The sequence below is a fragment of the Ranitomeya imitator genome, chromosome 4 (genome assembly GCF_032444005.1).
Source record: "Ranitomeya imitator isolate aRanImi1 chromosome 4, aRanImi1.pri, whole genome shotgun sequence".
NCBI classification, from domain to species: Eukaryota; Metazoa; Chordata; class Amphibia; order Anura; family Dendrobatidae; genus Ranitomeya; species Ranitomeya imitator.
In genome coordinates this window covers 52,145,508-52,168,954 of record NC_091285.1, presented here as the reverse complement: position 1 = coordinate 52,168,954, position 23,447 = coordinate 52,145,508, and positions in this window count along the sequence as shown.

Here is a 23,447-nt window from a genome sequence, read left to right as displayed (position 1 = left end):
AATCCGTCTCGACTAGGCAGCCTGGTTTTATCAATACCAATGTATCCAGAAAGTTGATAGACCCATGATCATATTGAATAGAAAACTCAATATTGGGTGTGCACAAATTTAAATCACTATGAAAGCCAATAAGTGTCTCTACATCTCCCGTCCAAATGAGGAACACGTCATCTATATAACGCTGCCAAAAAAATACATGAGAAATGAACAGAGGATGACAGTAGACATAGGTGTTTTCAAAAAAGTCCATGAATATATTCGCGTAAGGGGGCGCGACGTTAGACCCCATCGCGGTCCCCCTCCGCTGCATATAATATTGGTCCTCAAACAGAAAAAAGTTTTTTGTAAGAACCAGTCCGAGTAGGTCGCGACAAAAGGACAATTTGTCAGAGGTGAAGGTCGTATGTTGCTGTAGGTATGTCATGACAGCCTCAATACCTTGTTGGTGCCCAATGCTGGTATACAAACTTGTCACGTCCATGGTGACCAGAACCGATTGTGGGGGAAGGGGGCCCAGGTCCCTCAATAGCTTCAAAAAGTGTGCTGTGTCCTTTAAAAAAGATCTCATGTTTGGCACGGTCGGAGATAGAATTTTATCCAATGTAATAGCCAAAGGGGATAATAGAGAGTTGGTGGATGCGACTATAGGTCTGCCGGGAGGTTTCCATAGGTCTTTATGCACTTTAGGAAGTGTGTAAAAGACTGGTGTTACTGGATGCCTATTGATAAGAAAATCCCCCAACCTAGAGTCAATGGTCCCCAACCCCTGATAGTGTGTGACAACACGTTGGATCTGTTTTGCTATCTCGAAGGTAGGATTGTGAGGTATTGGGGTATAGGTCGTATTATCCCTTAATTGCATCCGTATCTCTTCCATATAATATGACCTGTCTAGCACCACTATCGCTCCCCCTTTATCAGCGGGCTTAATGATTAAGTCTTTATTGTTCTTAATCTCAAGGAGAGATCTATATTCCTCCTGAGATAGATTATTTCTGATCTTCATATGTCCTTTCTCAATGGAATCCAGGATTGATGTCACGTCCTTTTGTACTATCGAAATAAAGGTCTCAACTGGATGGTATGTTCGTGGTGGCTGGAAGGTACTACCTACTCTGAGGCCAAGGGACTTTAAAGAAAAACATGTCGGTGTAACTGGAGGATCGTCTGCTTGATCATGTGAGCGATCAGCGAAGTGAGCTTTTAATCTCAGAGTCCGAAAGAATCGATGTAACTCTTGGTCAACCTGGAAAGAATCAAAGTGGGGAACTGGACAGAATGTGAGGCCTTTTTTCAGGAGTGTCATGTCGGCTGGGGAGAGGATCTGTGATGAAATGTTGTATACAATGTTGGTGGATGTAGAGGTATCCCTACCTGAGATCTCGTAGTCATCCTTTGTCGATCTGCATTGCCTCCTTCCTCTCCGCGTCTTCCTCTTTGGGGTCGGGTACGTCGCTGCTCCAAAAAAGGTTGTCTTGAGGATCCGAAGTCGCTGTCCGAACTGGTGGAAAAAGAGTTGTTGTTTCTCCTGTATGGCCTTGATCCTCTGTACGGTCCAGTAAAGCGCCATCGATAAACTGAATTGTACTTGTAATCGTCTGCGTCACGTAGAAACTTCGTTCTTTTCTTCTCTTGTAAGTTACTACGGAATTCCGAGATGGTACTGTCGAGCTTAGTCTTCAGGGTCTTGAAGTCCTCCGGCTTAGTGGTATCAACCAACTGTTGTTCTGCAATGATAATCTTTTCTTTCAGGTCAGTTAACTCCTTCTGCAAAAAATCAATGGTAAGAACTATAAGGTCCATGGAACACTTGTTTAGGATGGATTCGAATTTGACACAGTAGTCACTATTATCTTGGAAAAGGGTGGGTCTGAGTGAAACCCGGAGACCCCTCGGGATACGTTGAACTTTGTGATACTCGGCCAATGTTGTCGCATGTAAATCAAGGGCCGTGAGTCGGCGTAGATCCCTTTCGAAGTCCCTCGTCCGTATTTGCTCTGAGGGTGTTCCATGGACCTTATAGTTCTTACCATTGATTTTTTGCAGAAGGAGTTAACTGACCTGAAAGAAAAGATTATCATTGCAGAACAACAGTTGGTTGATACCACTAAACCGGAGGACTTCAAGACCCTGAAGACTAAGCTCAACAGTACCATCTCGGAATTCCGTAGTAACTTACAAGAGAAGAAAAGAACGAAGTTTCTACGTGACGCAGACGATTACAAGTACAATTCAGTTTATCGATGGCGCTTTACTGGACCGTACAGAGGATCAAGGCCATACAGGAGAAACAACAACTCTTTTTCCACCAGTTCGGACAGCGACTTCGGATCCTCAAGGAATCTTTTTTGGAGCAGCGACGTACCCGACCCCAAAGAGGAAGACGCGGAGAGGAAGGAGGCAATGCAGATCGACAAAGGATGACTACGAGATCTCAGGTAGGGATACCTCTACATCCACCAACATTGTATACAACATTTCATCACAGATCCTCTCCCCAGCCGACATGACACTCCTGAAAAAAGGCCTCACATTCTGTCCAGTTCCCCACTTTGATTCTTTCCAGGTTGACCAAGAGTTACATCGATTCTTTCGGACTCTGAGATTAAAAGCTCACTTCGCTGATCGCTCACATGATCAAGCAGACGATCCTCCAGTTACACCGACATGTTTTTCTTTAAAGTCCCTTGGCCTCAGAGTAGGTAGTACCTTCCAGCCACCACGAACATACCATCCAGTTGAGACCTTTATTTCGATAGTACAAAAGGACGTGACATCAATCCTGGATTCCATTGAGAAAGGACATATGAAGATCAGAAATAATCTATCTCAGGAGGAATATAGATCTCTCCTTGAGATTAAGAACAATAAAGACTTAATCATTAAGCCCGCTGATAAAGGGGGAGCGATAGTGGTGCTAGACAGGTCATATTATATGGAAGAGATACAGATGCAATTAAGGGATAATACGACCTATACCCCAATACCTCACAATCCTACCTTCGAGATAGCAAAACAGATCCAACGTGTTGTCACACACTATCAGGGGTTGGGGACCATTGACTCTAGGTTGGGGGATTTTCTTATCAATAGGCATCCAGTAACACCAGTCTTTTACACACTTCCTAAAGTGCATAAAGACCTATGGAAACCTCCCGGCAGACCTATAGTCGCATCCACCAACTCTCTATTATCCCCTTTGGCTATTACATTGGATAAAATTCTATCTCCGACCGTGCCAAACATGAGATCTTTTTTAAAGGACACAGCACACTTTTTGAAGCTATTGAGGGACCTGGGCCCCCTTCCCCCACAATCGGTTCTGGTCACCATGGACGTGACAAGTTTGTATACCAGCATTGGGCACCAACAAGGTATTGAGGCTGTCATGACATACCTACAGCAACATACGACCTTCACCTCTGACAAATTGTCCTTTTGTCGCGACCTACTCGGACTGGTTCTTACAAAAAACTTTTTTCTGTTTGAGGACCAATATTATATGCAGCGGAGGGGGACCGCGATGGGGTCTAACGTCGCGCCCCCTTACGCGAATATATTCATGGACTTTTTTGAAAACACCTATGTCTACTGTCATCCTCTGTTCATTTCTCATGTATTTTTTTGGCAGCGTTATATAGATGACGTGTTCCTCATTTGGACGGGAGATGTAGAGACACTTATTGGCTTTCATAGTGATTTAAATTTGTGCACACCCAATATTGAGTTTTCTATTCAATATGATCATGGGTCTATCAACTTTCTGGATACATTGGTATTGATAAAACCAGGCGGCCTAGTCGAGACGGATTTGTATGTTAAACCAACAGATAAGAATAGTCTTCTTTTATATACGAGTAGCCACCCCCATCATGTCAAAAAGGCTCTACCCAAATCCCAGCATGAAAGGATTAAGAGGATAGTTTCGAACCCACTAGTTCGTTCTCGTAGACATCTCGAGATGGACTTTAAATTCCGGGAGAGGGGTTATCCCTCATCTATTTCAGGGGTATCAGAAAATATTGATATATCTACACGAGACAGAAATAAGACTCCCAGGATAGCCTTTGTGAATATGTTTCACCCCTTCAAACGGCCCATACATCAGAGTATATTTAGACATTAGAATATCCTGCAGACCTCATATCCCGATATCCCGGAATTTAATTCTCGACCATTAATTTGTAATACTAGATCTGACAATCTCAGGAACTATCTTGTAAGAGCAGATGTCGGCTCAGCAATAGTTACACCACGACAACGTATTCTGAGTACTCCACGGAGAGGGACCTTTCCTTGCTTGGGGTGCCGCCAATGTTCAAATATCATAAAGGGGGACTCCTTTACACACCCACGGACTGGGCGCAGATTTCAGATTAAGGGTCACTTCACATGTGATTCTACGTATGTGGTGTATCTCATTAAATGTCCATGCGGTCTCGGATATGTTGGGGAGACTACCCAGCATATCCGAGACCGCATTTCTCAGCACAAATCAACCATTAGGTGTTCACGTAGCTTACTACCCATTCCTGCCCATTTTTTGGAGCATAGGCATACTATTGCACAACTACGTTATCAGGTGATTGACAGTGTTCCTTTAGCCAGGAGAGGTGGCGACAGGATTAAAAAACTTAAGGCCCGTGAATCCTACTGGATTCATAAGCTGCAAACACTTTCTCCCCTTGGCCTCAACAGGGATTATGACATTGTCTATTGATTTACAATTATTCTGCCATTTGTTATTTTGTTTGACTTTTTAGGAATTGCTGGAAGGTACCTCCTCCTACGTGGAGGTCTGTTATCTCCTTCTATTTTTACTTCAGTAATTGGGAGTATTATTGTTATTATTATTATTGTTATTATTTTTATCATTTTTTATTGTCTTATTTTGTTGTATATGTTTTTCTTTTCATTTAGGTCTCCTTTTTTCTTTTTGATCACTTATTTTACTTTATTTCTATTCGTTTGTCATATATTCATCTTATTTCCTTTCTTATAGGCTGGCTCCGATTTGTGCTAACTGCGCATGCGCCGATGACGCTCTACACCCGGCTATCTCCGGCGCTTCACTTTCTTCTAGCGCCTGCGCACTAGGTATCCTGACCTCCTGGGCACCCGGAAGTTCTTTTCTCCTCCTCCATTCACTGCGGTCGGCGGGCACATATAAGCGCGGCTTTGCGCTCTCTCCCCCACCGCACCACGGACCTCGCTTAGTCGGACCACCACTACTGGTAATGTCTCTTTGTCATACTTTTTGTGTATGTTTTTCACGTAGCTATCTGGGTCTCCTGCAGTTACCGTTTATCTCAGCAGTCGGCTCCTCTTTTATAGGTCTTATTTCATATGCCGTGTGTTTCCCTTTGTTGTCCTGGGCCCCATTTGGCTTTAATGTTTTTCACACTATATTGCTTCATCTTTGGTTTTGCTTTATATCTTTTTCTTTCTTACTCAGACCTATTTATTTATTTATTTATGTCCCTATACTTTCCTTTTTTTATGTATGGTTGTTCTGTATATATGTATATGAGTGTGTGTATATGTGTGTATATGCTAGTATGCATGTGCCTGGGTGTTTTGTAGATTGGTGTTTGAATGTGTATTTGTGTTGTTATATGTGTCGGTATATGTGCTTGTATAGATGTTAGTGTGAGTTTATATTTTGATTTTTCTTGGTTTTTTCTTATCTGTACTTTTTGTTTTCCCTCCACTTTTTCTTTTCTTTTTCTTCCCTTGTTTTCCTTTTTCCTCTCCGTTTCGGATGGTTTTCTAGTTTGACTGGTGGCTATTTTGTCTGTCAGTCCTATTCATATAGTATATCCCAGTTCGTATGTATGGTCTTTTGCCTCCAAGCAGGGATTGTTCTATATTGTATATCCTATGTATTCTAGGCTTTGGTGTTTTCCAAAAGTTTTGGTTATTTTTGGTCATATGTATTTAAGTGTATTTATCTGTTTAATATCATTACAGATACATGTACAGGTTTACTTGAAAAAGGCTCATAAGCCGAAACGTCGAAAAATTACCTGTGGAGTGATGAATATTATTGTTCATTTTTTCTAAGACGTGTGCGGTGCATTAATGTTATTTGATACGTCATTTACAACGTTTGGAATTTTCCAATAAATCTTCATGAATTGCATCTGACTTCTATTGTGTGCCGGAGTTATTTTTCATCACATGATGTCATACACCTAATGGAAAAGAGAAGAATTAGCTGGGAAGAAAGGCAAAATGAGCAATTGTAAGTACACAATGCTATATAATATGATTGCAATGTATTAAGAGGATGAAAACTTTAATGGGATTGTTTCTTTATGGCTATGTTCACATTGAGTTTGCTCTCCCTTGCCAAATTCTGCCCCAGTGTATGTAGCTGGAAGCCATAAATTTACATGGCTATGGCTGTCAATTGTCTTCTACAGTAGGAGCCATAGATGTTAGAGGAGAACATTAGTATTGAACTGCTTTTATCCAACTTTTCACACATTTTTTACTTTTTCCCATTGAAGGATGGCAAAATGTTCCACATAGAATGCTCTAAAGAGGGCAGCTCCAAAAATATCATCCAACTGCTTAGGACTTCTTTCCTTAGTTCCACCTACTTCTGTATATGTCCTGTGTACCTATCTTTAACATTTGGTGCGCAGGGACATGTGTTGTATGCGGATGTGTCAGCGTGCATCCCTTTGACGTGCCCGCCGAACGCAACATGTTGCATTTTCTTGCGTGCAGTGGGCATGTCAAAACAATGCACATGGATGCATCCACATATAACGTATGTCCCTGCATACCCACTGTTAAAGATAGATATGCAGGACCGATGCGGAAGAAGGCGGAGCTTAAGGAAAGACGTCCAAAGCACCACGCTGCGGACTCAATCGCTATTGTAAACAGCCTTAGTGTCCAACTTGTGCAACCCCTAGTGGTCATTTTTGTGCAAACAGGAGAAGCCTTTCAACGGACCACTCATATTAAAGTACATGGATGACTTGTGACCCTGGGTGTAAGAGCCACTTCTATTTAGTTGATCTTTCCTCTGGCTCATAGAAGTTGGTTCCAAATTGATTGTGTCATCTTTGACATCCATATTTCTATATAGAGCATATAGAAATGAGTTGTCACTACCTTAAGGGGCTTATCCAGGACTATTTTGTTTTAGTCTTATGGGGCTAAGAACTGAAAGGCAAGTAGTTGCTAACCCCCTACCTGTTCTGACTGGTACCGACTCACACCAATCCCAGATCGCTTCTTCTGGTGATTCTTCTACTTCACGTCAGCATGGCAACTAGCCCTCCTTCGGGCTGCTCTATCGACAGGGCATGACTATCGACATCATGCTGATTGACATGCTCCCTACAGTTATGCAGCGAGGAGCTGGTTGCCAATCAGAATGACATTGGCAGTGAAGCCCCATCAACAAAGGTGAGTGGAAGAGAAGCAGATGCTCTGTTGACGTGATGTCTGAAGAAGCCGCACAGTCACCAGCAGGAGTAGTAACCTCTCTGAACCCGCAAAGTTCGGAGCCGGGCACAACAGGCAGGTAGCCGAAGGTGGTGAAATGCGCGCTGGAGCTCCCGCGTGGCTCAATGGCATCCCTGTAGACAATACCCATAATGTCCCAAGGTAATTTTTCATCACTTTTTTGATGTCTATATCTTTCACTCCTAGGGGCTTGTCTGTTCGCAAAAATCTCAGTTTATATCTGTGACCAGTTGGCAATGGCTATTTACATTTAGAGCTAAACTTACCATATACCTAGACTCATCTGGTTTTAACATTGTCATTAGGATTAGATTTTCACACTTTATCATCATCAAATGGTTAATCCTAGCAAACTAAGCTATACAATTTCAGTAATAATACTTGATGCGGTTATGCCATGTGAGACACGTGTTTTATTGTCCGGTGTACCACTCTTTTTTGTAATTATTTTCATCTGAGCACCGTTAATTTAACTGCTTTTTTCTCATCTATATACCCCTGTATTTTGTCTGCTATGTAATTGGAGCGCCCGCTAGAACCGTGGGGTACTTGGGCTGGGTCCATCGGTATTTAAAGGGGTGTCAACAGTGGCAATGACCCGGTCCGTGGCCCTGGGCGTCCAGTAAAAGGGGGTGAATGAAAGTGAACAATAAAGTCTATAAAGGATAATTTGTGACACCACCTGTGGTATTCAGCCAGGGATGGCCGGTACTGCTTAAAGGAGTCCACTGGGGCTGATGATGTAGTTACAGCAGAGTTGGTATAGCTCCCCACAGGTAGAGCTTAGGGCTACCGACAGTTGGTAAGAGGGATGATTGACGGTGGTTTGCAGGTCTGGGGGTGCAGGAAATAATTGAAGAACACAGGGATAGCAGTTTCCTTTACCTTTTACTGATGAAATGCAGGTACAGTCCAGGGTACAGGTAGCAGAAGGTGATGGGGTCCGGGCAGCCTGGAAACAGCTTGGGATCCACCTAGCCAGGTGGGTTCGGAGGCCACACGTCCTCTCAATGTACTCCCAACCTGTATGGCTGACTGCCTGAACCTTTCACCTGCCTTCTCACTGGCAGCCCCAGGCTCCTGACTTGCTGTGGTAACTGCAGTACCTGCAATCTCCTGCCCTCCGGTTTCAGTGGCTGGGTATGCAATTCCCACACCACCATGGACTCCGGTGTCTGGTCTCTTGGCGCTTTCTTCTGGGGTGAGCCCAGTCGCAGCTTGAGACCTTAGGCTTCTCTCCTGTGCCTCTTTTCCTCTCACTGTCCCTGCACACACTCCTTCAAAGACTGCCTAACCCCGCCCCAAGGCCAGAATTTTATAGGGAAGTCCCCTGAAACTGGGTTTAGAGGTCCCCCTTCTGGTCTGGAGTCAGGACTGTGTTGCATGTCAGTATTACCTGATTAGGGGATCCCTCCTTGCTTCCAGGCATGACATCACCAGCCCCCCATGAAGTAGGCGATGCCATTGTGGCAATCGGACTCCTGGGGTGCCATATAATATGTGCAATAAAATGTATTTGATTTTTTCATTATAAAAGCTTTTCCACTCTTTATTTAGATCTTTAATATATATCATCTTACAGCATGGTCTGATAATTCCTTTGGGATTACCTTTACCTTCAGATCTTTCTTTTTTCCTTTTTTTGGCATTATGTTTTGGCCTGAGGGGTTAGTCCTGCTGGGCCATGGTGACATTCTTATAAGTTGTATGTAAGTAGTTAGTACTTACCTGCCTGTAAGTTGTTACGCCCATAAAAAAAAAGAGAGGAAATCTGTCACAACACAGCTGCCGGGTGACCCGGTACCAGAGGCTCCTTCCCTGTCCCTAACATTAAGGGCGCCCTGGCTCACCCTATTCCCCGAGATACTTCTGAAGGTGAAGATGTCAGGGCCTCCACCCTTGTCTTATCTCCTGAGTTAACCCTCCTTCTGTTCTCTCCCCCCACCCAAAGAAGAGGGGCGCCACTGTGCACCGTAGTACACCAACCCGACATACAAGACAACACAAACAAGGGATAACTGAAAACTCCAGGCATACAAAATATTCACTCACATATAACAGAGGAATGCACTGGGGTGGGAAGGTAGCTGAATAATCCAAAACAGAGAAGGAAAGGGAGTTACCACACATACAAACCAAGCAACAGTCACAGATTAATCCTCCAACTCTCCTTCTCATATGAACTCCTCTCCCTTAATCTCTAGGTTAATAGGATTCTAAAGTTATTCAGCTGCCGATGTGAAAGCTCGGCTACCGGAAATAAATTAACTTTATTGCTTCCAGCAGCCTGCGGCTTTCAATCATAGAGACGCCACTTGGCCGGCTTCAGTCACTGCTCAATACATAGTGAGAAGCGGCTGTAACCACGCCCTGACACTGACCGATTGCTAGCTCTCGTGGCGGGGCATGGTAACAGCCGCTGCTCATTATGTACTGAGCAGTGACTGAAGCCTCTCCTTTATGACTGAAAGCCAGAGGCTTTCAGAAGAAATAAACTTAATTTCCTTCTTGCAGCTGGCCCTTCAGTTCAATAGTCACATGGCATTCACGGCAGTAATAAGTATCCATAATAATCAAAATGGATTGTATAAACATCACACATTGAAGTGTCATAGATAGAAATTAAGTAACAGTACATAGTAAGGTAATCAGACATTACCAAAAACCAGATCTACACCACATCTTACTCTTTAAATTAAGGTGTTCAGGCAAGACCATATACAACAATTGTGCCCATTGAAAAACAGAGGGACTCTTTAGGGTCTTCCAGCTAAGAAGGTTGGAATTCCTGACCAACAACATTCCTTCTGCCAAATTTTGTAGTGACCAGATCAACTATTAAACCTAGTAGGCTATTTATTGGGATACCCCCTCCTCCCACACGAACTCCAAATTTGTATATATATACATATATATATATATATATATATATATATATATAAAATTATGAACATCAGAACAATAAGCCTGGTTAATAGAGCACTCCCAGATCATACATCCTGTATGAACATATCCTTTCCACTGTTACATTATCAGAGTTAAACATATATAGCTGAAATCATGCTGCCCATGGACCAGGCTGTCCGTGGATCAGGCTGCCCGTGGATCATGCTGTCCATGGATCAGGCTGCATGTATCAGCTGTCAAGTTTCCTTAAAATACACACTTTTAATGTACTGCAGCAATTATTGGAATATTATATATTTGCTAAATTACTAATAAAATGGATAACTCCTAGAAGTTGTCACAGGTTAAGTTCCATCCGCTGGAACCACCGGCAGCCTCATAAGGAATAGATGGAATGGAGGTGGATATGTGCATAGCTGGTAAAGCTGCAGACTTGTTAATAGTCCGCACTGACTCTTTCAAGTTTTCACTATTATTGAATGAATTATTGAATGTCACAGTAAGCAGTGCTCCATAAATTCTTCCGGGAATGCCTCCTGTCTGAAAGTATTTGGTGAAACTAATCACCGAAATATTATTCATTATTGCTTGTGTCATTTATTTCTTTTAGTCTGACCGCTGCCCTTGTCTTCCCTGTCCTTACAGTCAGACAAAACATTTCCAAAAATAAGGGTAAAATAATTGTTTTTTCTATAAAATTGCACAAGACTAATCAGTTAGTGGCCATTTAATCAGACAATTCATCAGTAAGTGGATCATTACAGCTATTTGCTGCTCATATTTCGGCATTGTGTCTTCTGTATTCCATTTTATAACAGAGAGTTTGGACAATATGAATTGTCCATGTCTGTTAAGCTTTTAAGTCCAAGTCTTTTAAGCGGGAGAGATATGTTGGTAGGAAAATAATGGAAATACATGTTTTTTGCATTTTTTTCATGATCACAAAGGACTACAAAAATTTCTAAATGTCTTCCCATTTCATTAACAACTATCTTGATATAGCGGACAAATTTTTTTTTCTGAAGGGGCTCAGCTAGTCACAACAATTTGGATTGGCAGCAGCTTTTTTTTATTTTTATATCTGTTTTTATTTATTTCACACATTGCGGGAATTGTCTCTTCAGAGAGGAAGAGGACTAGAACTTTAGTGCCCCCTATTGGAAGTACCAATCCTAAAAATCAATGTTGACCCTTTAACGACCCTTTTCACATGACTTAGGATTAAAGCCAAATTAGAATCTCAATTCACAGACACTGTGTTTCAGGGTACTGCTCTTCATCAGTGCAAAGTGTAAGATCTGGTTTGACTGTGTCAGAGGTGTCTGACTGGGATCCAAGAAGTATCGCTTCTCCTTGTGACGAGTAACATGTTAAGCATGTTACTTCCAATAGGTGGCACTAGAGTTCTAGTCCTCTTCCTCTCTGAAGAGACAATTTGCATATTTCCCAGAGGAGCATTAAGAAGAAACAACACCTCTTGGATCCCGGTCAGACGCCTCTCACACAGCCAAATCAGAGGTTGCTATGTACTGTTTAATTGATGTGTTTTACTGTACAGGAACATGGTCTTATATACCACAACTCATAGCCAGCTGTCACTCACAGTGTGGGAAGGCTAAGTGCAACACGAGGGGAAGATGAGAAGTAAACCCCAACGCTAGGGAAAGGGGGATAGGAGACCCCTAGGCAGATCTAATAGCACCCTGCCTTCCTTACCATCCCTATATTCGTTCCACAACAATGGTTGAGCAGGAATCTAAGCTCTGTATATCCCTAGAGATCTAGGCCTTGAATAGGGAAGGGGATGTACACTGGTCAGTCCCCACTGCACACTAAAAAGAAGAAGGGAGACAACCAAGGGGGAAGCAACTTAGATTGCGCAGACTCTGAAAGGTAACACCAAACATCTTCTAACAGCACCAGAGAGGAAGTAAACCGGCTGCTATAGCTCCAAGCCTTCACAAGGGAAAATGTGAATATCACCGGCAACTCCCTGAAGCAGACTGAGAGTCTATAAAAACTCAGGTACAGATGTGCAATTAGAGCTGGAGGGAGACTGCCACTGGGTCCAAAAGTCAGAAGGATTAGGAAGGCGTCAGAAATGCCAAACACAGAGACCTTCTGCAGCCAGATGCAGAGTGACTGTCTGTAGCATCTGACACACCAGTGACACCAGGAGAAGAAGAAAAAGACAGTATACAAACATGAAAACATTTCCCTGACTGTTGTTTAACACATGAGTGAGTTTTTTCTGCAGTGTCTGCAGCTCATCTAAAATGTAGTCAGCATGCAACATATGAGCTCAGAGGCAGCAGGCGCTCCTACCTAACTGACTTGATTTATGATAAACCCAGATGAACTGGAGACTCAACAGACACACACACTCCTGTGATAAAACAGGCAGGTAAATGCTTTACCTCACAGAAAACGGCAGCTGCGAGCCACTGCCACATATAATCACTCATTCCTCCTCCCCTTGGTCAGTAGCCGTTGTGTGTGCCGACCATAAACTGGAGCAGCTCTGCATGGTCAAACAAAGTCATTAAGCAGTACATAGCAGTTTAAAGATTATCTCAGCACAGGAACATTTATTAACACATTAAATTGTAGAATATATTATTATTCCAATATCTATTGATTAAAATCTCCTTTGTTTGTGGGACAACCGCTTTAACCTTTGTCCTAAAAAAATTGATTAAATGATATTTCTGAATGCCTTCTTCTGGGTTATTTCTCCAATGTGCACTAAAATTGCTTGCAACTTCAATATTTGTCTGAAGATAAGTTGCAAGCCACCTTGTGACTATTATTAAAAGCCTGCAAGGCTTTAAATTTGCAACTTAATGGAAATTAATGGAAAAATAAAACTTTGTTTCAGGTCCCAAAATGGCTACCTCAACAATAAATACATAACAGGTCCAATCTAACAGGTTTTACATGACTGTGTTTGGCTGCGACACAACCTCAATACTTGGTATGAGGTTTTTTTTGTGCAGCAAAGCAGGCAATTACAATAATCACATTCTCCCTCATTAAAAACCAACTCGCTAAATAGGAAGCTGAGCCAGCCATTAAACATTGCAAAACACCATAGTAAACTCATTTTTCAGGCTTACACCGCTACAGCCAAAAGCTGTATAGCTAAAAGCTGGAAGCAAAGTCTCCCATCAATCACTAAGGTAGAAAGTAGAATATGGTATATTATTCAACAGCATCTATTAACAGTTCTGTATAATGGTAATCGCAAATTCTTCTATGGTGTGTGGGAACCGCAGACGATGGGGAAAAAAAATTAATGAATGTGCTTCACAATATTTCATTGTCTTATATGTAAAGATGCCCTAATGTATCCCCAGGGAAACTGAGATTTTACCGGAACAGAAGGGATTTATCATTGTTCAGCCTCTTGTGTTTTTTCTGTCTTTTGTTTTCCATTTTGCAGTCCTGCTTCCTGCATAAATATGCCATTTATTGCCTATATTTATTAAAGTTGTGGAGAGCTCACTAGAGCCGTGGGGTACTCGGGCCAAGTCCGACAATTCTTAAGGGGGTGGTCACAGCAGCAGTGACCCGGTCTGTGGCCCTGGGAGTCCTATAAAATTAATGAAATGAAGGGGAAATAAAGTTTATAGGGGATTGGTTCGTGACGCCACCCGTGGTGTTTGGCAATAAGGAAATAGGCGACGCTGCGATTCATGTCCACTGGGGCGGTTGGTGATGGAGCTGAGATGTTACACCTCTCCACGGATAGAGCTAGGCCCCAGGGCAGTTGAGGAATTAAAGTCAATGATGGTGAATGTTGTAGTGCAGGGCAGGTGACACAGTAAATAATTCTGAGGACACAGCAGGCTGCAGTATCCACACTTTACTCACAGTTCTTAGATGCAATCCCCAGCCGGGTTCTGTGTCCTCAGGTGTGGTGCAGTCAGCTCTCAGGGAATTTGGGGTACACTTTGCCAGAATCCCCTTCTTATGTTCCTTCTCTGGCTGTCTCACTGCGCTGGTTCCTACCTCTTCTGCCCTGTGCCTTCACACACAGTGTCCCGAATCAGCAGCCTCGGATCCTGTCAGGCGACATCCTCTTGGTCTCGTTTATCCTATATGGCTGCCTTATCAGCGAATGTGTGTGGCTTTGACTGTAGCACATGCAGTTACTTCAGCCTCTGGTTTGCTAGCTGAGTCCCCAGTTTCTCCACTAGTCTGGGACCGGTCCCCTTCTGCGACCTGGTCCTGCCACCCAACTATGGTCAGTGTGGATTCGGGCCCCACAGGTGGATTCCACACCACTCGTTTCCCTAGGACCTCTTCTTCCTATCTATCTTCCTTCTTCTCTCTCTCATCTGGTGCTTGGACGAGCTCCCCACTCCTCATGTCCCCAGCTCCAACTCCCCACTCACTGATTAACTCCTCCCCTTTGTTTCCATGTCACAATGCTAGTGTGTGGGTTCTGGGTAGTGTCCCCTCCTTACCTGAGAGCGGAGAACCACACCTCTGGTTGAGGTGCAGTACCTCTGTGGCGACTGGACCCTCAGGGGCACCACATATACCCCCCCCCCATCCTGTTAAACACAGCACATCTTCGGGCTGGAACAGAGAAAAATTTTAAAAAACATGCAAACATTTTTCTGAATTGCAATTCAACCAGTATAACAGTACAACTACTTCATCCCATTATGGGGGGTATGGTACACCTGAACGTTGCATAACAAAACAAAAAACACAGTATGTCTCTTTCTCAATCAAGTTCAATAAATTAGATTGAGGTCCCAAGCCGGGAATTCTCCTCACTGTCCTTAGTGCAATATGGGGAAACCTGTCTCAAACCCCCAACGTAGGCACTGGGCGTGGCTACAGGGCATAGCTGGTCACCTCGTTGGACCACTTTTTCAGCCATGCCAGACAGTTTTTATTCTTTGGTCTGCCATAAAAGATAGAATGTCCCATTTGCACTCTTAAGCTTTAGTGTAAAACCAACAAGGAGCACATTAAGTGCTAACTTTGTACAATAAAAGTTCTGGCCATTCACTGTCCATGACCACTCTATCTCTGCATTAACTAGACTTAACAAGACCTAGCCAGGTTTACTTAACTATTTACAATTACGTTCTGTCACCTCTTACTTCTTCCTCCAGGGCAGGTCCTAAGCCTGCAACCTCCTGGCTGAGGAAATTCTGGCTCCTATGCCACTCTAGGTAACACAATTGAATCATGTCCTACCACCAGAGTCTGGGTAGCCTGTGTGCACATTTTTGATCTTGCTGGAGCTGTAGGGACCGGTGCAGCAACTGGTGTTGAGACTTCTGATCGGTTAGGTTGCAGCAGCACTGCCAGTCGGTCCACAATGTCTGATGTCTGGTCCCAGGCTAGATTTTTGCATGCCTGGCTGGGCTTAGGAGTTGACAGGGTTTCAGTGGGCCTACCAGCGTCTCCTCGGTCACCGGGGCAGAGTTGGTCACAATACCTGCATCCGTTGTTTCTCTGGTGCCAGCCTCCTCCTCCTTCTCTGTTGGAGTAGGGGATCCTGGTCACAAGGCCACTTTCTCCAACAAGGCCTCCTTTCACACCGACACTGCGGTGATCTGCAACTGCAGGAGCTGGCGGCCCAGGTCCTCCCCCTCCACTCAAAGGAACTTCGGGTCCATGGTAGGCAGCTGGTCTTGGTTCTGCTCCCGCTGGCTGGGGGAGTCCAACGCTTCCACCCCATGCTCTGGGTAACCACTGTTCGCCATCTTCCTGGTCGGGTTCTTTGCTGCTACCTGGTGCTATTCACTCCCCCTTTGTGGGCGGTCCTTCCCTTTTTTTCTCTTCCCACCATCCAAAACTAGGAGGCCGATCTCCGCAGCTGACTGACATGTTGTCAGTGCATAGAAGTATCTACAATGGGTGGGCATGGTTTTTGCGTCTTTCTTCCAGGTTCTGCCCATGACAACACGCCTCTCTTCTATCGTGGGGTGTGTGACACTGTAATGGCGGCGAACAATTGAACAAAGTCTCTGGCACACAATAACCAGTGGTACCAGGCTGCGAAATCCTGTTTGTGATGCCAAAGTGGAGTGCCCGGTAGGCCTGTGGGGTACTAGGGCAGCAGTGATCCGGTCCATGGCCCTGGACGTCCAATAAAATTAATGAAATGAAGGAGAAATAGAGTCTATAGGGAGTTAATTCATGACGCCATCTTTGGTGTTTGGCAATGGATGGCTGAAGTTGCTTAAGGGGACCGCTGAGGATGATGGCGACTCAGCTGGGATGGTTCTGCTCCCCACAGGTCGGCCACAGGTGGTATAGTTGGTAAGGGATCCTAGACGATGCGGTGCAGGACTGAGGGTGCGGGAAATGACTGGAGGACACAAGGATTGCAGTTTTCTTTACCTTTGCTTGCTAGATGCAGCTGCAGTCAGGGGCACGAGTAACAGGTGATGATGGGGTCCTGGCAGCCTGGAAGCAACTTGGTATCCACCTAACCAGGGGGGTTTGAAGGCCTTCCTTCTGCACTATTCTCTTAGGTCTTCCTTGCTGCGTTAAACTCTTTTCAAGTTCCTCTCCTGCATGTTGCTTCTAACTTGTATGGCAGACAGGTGAACCTATCACGGCCACTGCCTTTTCACTGGCAGCCCCGGTTTTTGGTCTGCTGTGGTGCCTCCAGGAATTCAGTGTAGCCAGGGAGCTTGCAGTTCCCTGCCCTCCAGATTTGGCTGTTAGGGCGTACAGCACCCACACAGCCAAGAACTCTTGCGTTCTCTTGGTCAGTGCTGTGTTCTGGGTTGAGCCTGGCTACAGCTCCACTCCCCAGGTTCTCCTCGACTTGCCTGCTCTCCTCTCACTCTCCTCACTAGACTCAGACTGACTAACCCCGCCTCCAGACCAGAACTTATAGAGAAGCTCCCCTGAAACCGGGTGTTAGAGCTCCCCCTTCTGGTCAGGAGTCATGAAGGTGTTTGATGCTGTTATTACCTGGTAAGGGGACCCCTCTTTGCTTCCAGGCATGACATCACCCACAGTGAGGGAGGCAATGCCACTGTGACAATCAGACTCCTGGGGTGCCACAGTTGCACCATGAAAATATAACTGCTTGGTTTAGAGAAAGTAATGATGATTATTATTAACTGTTTCAGTGTTACATGTTTTCCAATGATATTGTAAAAAAGCTAAAATATAAATCTAATAGAGACTTCGCCCCTGAGGAATTTAATGTTTTGAGACTTGGGGTTTACACTGGCAGATTTCTGCCCAGGAGTACTAAACAAAAATAGAACAAGTAAATTGTCGCTCTTTAAAGGGAATCTGTCATGTCCCCTAGCAGTCAAAAGCTGACACCAATAGATTTCATGTAACCCTATGGCTGCATTACAGCAAAAGTCTTGATATACTATGCACTGATTCATTGATTCCTCCAGGTTCGTCTGACTTTGGATCTACACTGTGTGCAGAATTATTAGGCAGGTGAGTACTTTGGCCATATCGTCTCTTTATGCAGATTTTCCATCTCCAAACTTTAACTTCAACTAATGTCAAGACTGGACCAAGAAATATCTGAAGACAGATTTTTAAAGGAAATCTGTCACCTACTTTTTCATATATAAGCTGCGGCCACTGCCATCAAGGGCTTATCTACAGCATTCTGTAATGCTGTAGGTAACCCCCGATGTAACCTGAAAGATAAGAAAAACAAGTTATATTATACTCACTTGGGGGGCGGTTCGGAGCGGTCCTGTCCGATGGTCGTCGCCGTCTGGGTCCGGCGCCTCCCATCTTCATGCGATGATGTCCTCTTCCTTGCTTCCTGTTTCTGCTCCTGCGCAGGCACACTGTATCTGCCCCTTTGAGGGCAGCGGAAAGTACTGCAGTCCACAGGTGCTGGGCCTCTCTGACCTCTCCAGGCACCTGCGCACTGTAGTACTTTGCTCTGCCCTCAACAGGGCAGATAAAGTACGACTGCGCAGGAGCCGCGACAGGAAACATGGAAGAGGATGTCATTGCATGAAGATGTGAGGCGCCGGACCTGAACCATGATGCCAATCGGACTGGACCGCAGCGGAACCACCCCCCAGGTGAGTGTAATATAACTTGTTTTTCTTATCTTTCAGGTTACATCGGCGTCTTATCTACAGCATTAAAGAATGCTGTAGATAAGCCCCTAATGGTGGTGGCAGAAGCTTATATACGAAAAAGTAGGTGATAGATTCCCTTATATATTAAATATTTAATGGACTTATGAGATGAGTGACTTTTGACAGACCAGATAGTTTGGCCCCAGTTTGGATCAATAGCAAAAATCTTCCTCTTCGACTCAGGTGGATGTAGTATAATGTTATGGACTAGTATTATTAAAGATGAGTTAGTTGGCCCTTTTCCCGATGAAGATGGAGTCAAACTTAAGTCCCAAACCTTTTTAGAAGACACTTTCCTCAAGCAGTGAAACAAAAAAGTTTGCAACTTTTAAGAAAATCAGAACATTGCAAGCGGGGACCCAATTTGAATATGCCCCATGGTGACTTTGCCACTGTGATGGATATACTGTAATTAAACATGAAGAAATTTTTTGTATTGCAACAATAGACTTATATAATGCACGGTGGCAATATAAAGGGTTAAGGGTGATAAAGAGGGTTGTCCACTACCTTCTCAATCCTCATGTTTCCTTTTGCAAAAGGTGCCAGCGCCGTTCCAACGGAGTCGGCACTGGCTCTCACGGGGATTGCGTAATATTGTCACGTGATCCCTGCGGTCATTCAGCGGCTGCGTCACTCTCCCTGCCTTTGGACAAATCACATAAAAGCCTCTCTCATTATAATACATACATGCTAGCCACCTTAGGGAGAGACCCAAGTTGGGCTAAATGTAGCGGGACGAAAGAGACCGAAAAGCCCTCTACTTAAAGGAAATACATAGTGGATGCTTTCCTGAAACGGAAAGTACTTGCAAGCAGCATAATACAAAGAATAGCAGGTTTACCCAGAATCCTTTGCAGTAGGCGGAGCTATGCAAATCATCTCTTTCCACCCCTGTCTAATCCACAGCGCTTGGAACCGCCAAGCGTGCAATGCTGCGGATTAGTTTCTAAATTTACACAGCCAACCAATTCCTACCTGTGGACACGTGTTTCGGGCTTTAGGCCCTCATCAGCACAGGGCTGGAATTGGTTGGCTGTATGGAGTGGGGCTCGGTGAGCAAGCGATACATACATGCTAGCCACCTTAGGGAGAGACCCAAGTTGGGCTAAATGTAGCGGGACGAAAGAGACCGAAAAGCCCTCTACTTAAAGGAAATACATAGTGGATGCTTTCCTGAAACGGAAAGTACTTGCAAGCAGCATAATACAAAGAATAGCAGGTTTACCCAGAATCCTTTGCAGTAGGCGGAGCTATGCAAATCATCTCTTTCCACCCCTGTCTAATCCACAGCGCTTGGAACCGCCAAGCGTGCAATGCTGCGGATTAGTTTCTAAATTTACACAGCCAACCAATTCCTACCTATGGACACGTGTTTCAGGCTTTAGGCCCTCATCAGCACAGGGCTGGAATTGGTTGGCTGTATGGAGTGGGGCTCGGTGAGCAAGCGATACATACATGCTAGCCACCTTAGGGAGAGACCCAAGTTGGGCTAAATGTAGCGGGACGAAAGAGACCGAAAAGCCCTCTACTTAAAGGAAATACATAGTGGATGCTTTCCTGAAACGGAAAGTACTTGCAAGCAGCATAATACAAAGAATAGCAGGTTTACCCAGAATCCTTTGCAGTAGGCGGAGCTATGCAAATCATCTCTTTCCACCCCTGTCTAATCCACAGCGCTTGGAACCGCCAAGCGTGCAATGCTGCGGATTAGTTTCTAAATTTACACAGCCAACCAATTCCTACCTGTGGACACGTGTTTCGGGCTTTAGGCCCTCATCAGCACAGGGCTGGAATTGGTTGGCTGTATGGAGTGGGGCTCGGTGAGCAAGCGATACATACATGCTAGCCACCTTAGGGAGAGACCCAAGTTGGGCTAAATGTAGCGGGACGAAAGAGACCGAAAAGCCCTCTACTTAAAGGAAATACATAGTGGATGCTTTCCTGAAACGGAAAGTACTTGCAAGCAGCATAATACAAAGAATAGCAGGTTTACCCAGAATCCTTTGCAGTAGGCGGAGCTATGCAAATCATCTCTTTCCACCCCTGTCTAATCCACAGCGCTTGGAACCGCCAAGCGTGCAATGCTGCGGATTAGTTTCTAAATTTACACAGCCAACCAATTCCTACCTGTGGACACGTGTTTCGGGCTTTAGGCCCTCATCAGCACAGGGCTGGAATTGGTTGGCTGTATGGAGTGGGGCTCGGTGAGCAAGCGATACATACATGCTAGCCACCTTAGGGAGAGACCCAAGTTGGGCTAAATGTAGCGGGACGAAAGAGACCGAAAAGCCCTCTACTTAAAGGAAATACATAGTGGATGCTTTCCTGAAACGGAAAGTACTTGCAAGCAGCATAATACAAAGAATAGCAGGTTTACCCAGAATCCTTTGCAGTAGGCGGAGCTATGCAAATCATCTCTTTCCACCCCTGTCTAATCCACAGCGCTTGGAACCGCCAAGCGTGCAATGCTGCGGATTAGTTTCTAAATTTACACAGCCAACCAATTCCTACCTGTGGACACGTGTTTCGGGCTTTAGGCCCTCATCAGCACAGGGCTGGAATTGGTTGGCTGTATGGAGTGGGGCTCGGTGAGCAAGCGATACATACATGCTAGCCACCTTAGGGAGAGACCCAAGTTGGGCTAAATGTAGCGGGACGAAAGAGACCGAAAAGCCCTCTACTTAAAGGAAATACATAGTGGATGCTTTCCTGAAACGGAAAGTACTTGCAAGCAGCATAATACAAAGAATAGCAGGTTTACCCAGAATCCTTTGCAGTAGGCGGAGCTATGCAAATCATCTCTTTCCACCCCTGTCTAATCCACAGCGCTTGGAACCGCCAAGCGTGCAATGCTGCGGATTAGTTTCTAAATTTACACAGCCAACCAATTCCTACCTGTGGACACGTGTTTCGGGCTTTAGGCCCTCATCAGCACAGGGCTGGAATTGGTTGGCTGTATGGAGTGGGGCTCGGTGAGCAAGCGATACATACATGCTAGCCACCTTAGGGAGAGACCCAAGTTGGGCTAAATGTAGCGGGACGAAAGAGACCGAAAAGCCCTCTACTTAAAGGAAATACATAGTGGATGCTTTCCTGAAACGGAAAGTACTTGCAAGCAGCATAATACAAAGAATAGCAGGTTTACCCAGAATCCTTTGCAGTAGGCGGAGCTATGCAAATCATCTCTTTCCACCCCTGTCTAATCCACAGCGCTTGGAACCGCCAAGCGTGCAATGCTGCGGATTAGTTTCTAAATTTACACAGCCAACCAATTCCTACCTGTGGACACGTGTTTCGGGCTTTAGGCCCTCATCAGCACAGGGCTGGAATTGGTTGGCTGTATGGAGTGGGGCTCGGTGAGCAAGCGATACATACATGCTAGCCACCTTAGGGAGAGACCCAAGTTGGGCTAAATGTAGCGGGACGAAAGAGACCGAAAAGCCCTCTACTTAAAGGAAATACATAGTGGATGCTTTCCTGAAACGGAAAGTACTTGCAAGCAGCATAATACAAAGAATAGCAGGTTTACCCAGAATCCTTTGCAGTAGGCGGAGCTATGCAAATCATCTCTTTCCACCCCTGTCTAATCCACAGCGCTTGGAACCGCCAAGCGTGCAATGCTGCGGATTAGTTTCTAAATTTACACAGCCAACCAATTCCTACCTGTGGACACGTGTTTCGGGCTTTAGGCCCTCATCAGCACAGGGCTGGAATTGGTTGGCTGTATGGAGTGGGGCTCGGTGAGCAAGCGATACATACATGCTAGCCACCTTAGGGAGAGACCCAAGTTGGGCTAAATGTAGGAAAGAGATGATTTGCATAGCTCCGCCTACTGCAAAGGATTCTGGGTAAACCTGCTATTCTTTGTATTATGCTGCTTGCAAGTACTTTCCGTTTCAGGAAAGCATCCACTATGTCTCTCATTATAATACATCTGAAGGTGGGGAGGGTGAAGCAAGCGCCGACTGGCCAAAGTAATTGAGTGACATAACAATGTTACATGATCCCTGGGAGAGACTGTTCTGATAAGACAGCAAAGGCATTGGAGGTAAATATAAACATTGTTATTTTACAAGGAGGAAGCATGAGGATTGAGAAAGGGTTGTCTGAGTAGTTGCCAACCCCTTTAAGGCCTGTTTACACAAGCTGATGCAAACTATATAGGGAAGAAAGAAAGATCATTAATATGATTGTTCAGTCTTCATACAGTTTACATATTGGTGGTAAGTTTACACAGAGCACACCCCATTTACACTGGAAAATGTGCTGCTACTATCAATGATTCTTTCACCATGATCGGATTGTTAGACCAATGAGCACTTTGGTGCCCTGCCTGTATGGAGCAATGATTGGGAATTAGCATCTTTACTAATTCTCATTCGACTGATTATTATCCTAAGTAAAGAGACCTTAAAGTGAACCTGTCAGCATTAAATTGACACTGTCATGTTGCCGCTGTTATACTTATTAAAATGATATACAGTACAGACCAAAAGTTTGGACACACCTTCTCATTTATAGATTTCTCTGTATTTTCATGACTATGAAAATTGTACATTCACATTGAAGGCATCAAAACTATTAATGGAATTATATACTTAACAAAAAAGTGTGAAACAACTGAAATTATGTCTTATATTCTAGGTTCTTCAAAGTTTCCACCTTTTGCTTTGATGACTGCTTTGCACACTCTTGGCATTCTCTTGATGTGGAAAAATTATAGCTCTCAAAATGTGGTGATGCAAAAACTACATTTTTGCAATAAAAAGCGTCTTTTAGTGTGTGACAGCTGCCACACATAAAAACCTGCTATAAATAGTAAATCAAACAAAAAAAAATATTTATTTAAATTTTCCCCTTAGGGTTAGTATTAGGGCTAAAGTTAGGCTTAGGGTTGTGGCTAAAGTTAGGGTTAGGGTTGGGGCTAGAGTTGGGGTTAGAGTT